The following is a 2,413-nucleotide window of genomic DNA, read 5'->3' as shown; positions in this document are numbered from 1 at the left end:
ACACTTGATCTAGTTGATCAGTCCTTCCTCCTAGAAGCACTTTGTTTGCTTGTTTTCTTGGGCACTACACTTTCTTGAATTTTGGCCTATCTCACTGGCTACTTCTCTGTCCCCATTTCTGGTTTCTTTCTTTTATTGTACATTAGGTGAATGTTTACAGAGCAAATTAGTTTCTCATTAAACAATTAATACACAAATTGTTTTGTGACTTTGGTTGCCAACCCTGAGATGTGTCAACACACTCTCCGCTTCTTGACTTCAGGTTCCCGATTTCCATTCATCCGGTTTTTCTGTCCCTTCCTGCCTTCTCATCTTTGCTTTTGTGTTGGTGTGCCCATTTAGTCTTGTATATATGGCTGAACTACATGTGTTATTGTTTGTTTTATAAAACCAAAAAACCAAACCCGTTGCTGTCAAGTTGATTCCGACTCACAGCAACCCAACAGGACAGAGTAGAACTGCCTCATAGGGTTTCCAGGGAACAGTTGGTAGATTTGAACTGTCAGCCTTTTGTTAGCAGCCGTGACTCTTAACTACTGTGTCACCAGACCTCTGTTTGTTTTATAGGCCTATCTAATCTTTGGCTGAAGGGTGAACTTCAGGAGTGACTTCAGTACTGAGTTAAAAGGTTGTCTGGGGACCATAACTCTCTGGGTTTCTCCAGTCTCTGTCAGACCAGTAAGTCTGGTCTTCTGTGACTTTGACTTTTATTCTACATTTTTCTCCCACTCTGTCCTGGATCCCATATTGTGATCCCTGTCAGAGCAGTTGGTGGTGGTAGCTGGGCACCATCTAGTTGTTCTGGACTCAGTCTGGTGGAGGCTGTGGTAGTTTTGGTCCATTAGTCCCTTGGACTAATGTTTCCCCTGTGTCTTTGGTTTTCTTCATTCTCCTTTGCTCTAAACAGGGTGAGACCAGTAGATGTATCTTAGCTGGATGCTCACAAGCTTTTAAGACACCAGATGCTACTCACCAAAGTAGATGTAGAACATTTCTTTATAAACGATGTTATGCCAACTGAACTAGATGTCCCCCAAGACCATGGTCCCCAGCCCTCAGCCCAGTAACTTGGTCTCTCAGGGAGTTTGGATGTGTCTTTGAAACTTCTAATACTTTGTCTTGTTCAAGTTGTGCTGACTTCCTCAGTATTGTGTACTGTCTCACCCTTCACCAAAGTTATCACTTGTCTATTGTATAGTTAGTGTGTTCCCCCCTTTTCTTGTATCTTCTCTTCTTACCCCAGGGCTTAGTGTTCTTGTTTCTTTTCTATTCACTGTCACAGTCAGTCCCTTGGACACCTCATCTAGACTCATAACTTTAAATATAATCTCTGTCCTCAAGACTTCTAAGTGATTTTATCAGTCCAGACCTCTCCCTGAACTCCAGACTCTGCCTACTCAACATCTGCATTTGGATGTCTAATAGACAACTCAAACTTAAAAGCCCAAAACTAAACCCCTGAATGTATGCACACACACACACACACACACACACACACACCCAATCTGCCCTTCCCCTGTACACAGTTTTCCCAATCTTGTTAAGGGCAACTCCATCACTACAATTGCTCAGGCTGAATATTTTGGGTCATTCCTGACTCTTCTTTCTCACACCCTACTTTCAAGACATTGTCAAATACTGTTATTTCTGCCTTCAAAATATATCCAGAATCCAGTCACTTTCACGACTTTTGCAGCTAACATCTTGGTCGAAATACTTTCATCTCTCATTTAAATTATTGCAGAAACCTCTTATCCAGTCCCCTCTATTGTACCTTTACTACTCTATAGCCTATTCTTATGAGTCCTGGGGTGGTGCAAACAGTTAAGCGATCAATTACTACCTGAAAATTTGGCAGTTCAAACCCACCAAAAGGTGCTTTGGAAGAAAGGACTGGCAATCTGCTTCTGAAAGGTCACAGCCTTGAAAATCCTGTGAAACAGTTCTACTCTGCACACTTTGGGTTACCATGAGTCAGAGCCAAGTCGGCAGCAACTAACCACAACAATAGCCTATTCTTTCTTTTTTTTTAATTGTGCTTTAAGTGAAAGTTTACAATTCAAGTTAGTCTCTCATACAAAAATTTATACATACATTGTTATGTGACCCTAGTTGCTCTCCCTATACCGTGACAGCACACTCCTCCTTTCCGCCCCAGACTTCCTGTGTCCATTCAACCAGCTTCTGACGCTCTCTGCCTTCTCATCTCGCCTCTGGACAGGAGCTGCCCATTTGGTCTCATATATCTACTTGAGCTAAGAAGCACACTCTTCACGAGTATCATTTTATGTCCCATAGTCCAGTCTAATCTTTGTCTGAAGAGCTGGCCTTGGGAATAGTTTCAGTTTGGGACTAACAGAGAGTCTGGGGTCCATGCTTTCTGGGGTCCCTCCAGTCTCAATCAAGCCATTAA

Source organism: Trichechus manatus, unplaced genomic scaffold (genome assembly GCF_000243295.1).
Source record: "Trichechus manatus latirostris isolate Lorelei unplaced genomic scaffold, TriManLat1.0 scaffold00286, whole genome shotgun sequence".
Classification (NCBI taxonomy): domain Eukaryota; kingdom Metazoa; phylum Chordata; class Mammalia; order Sirenia; family Trichechidae; genus Trichechus; species Trichechus manatus.
This window is presented reverse-complemented; position numbering follows the sequence as displayed.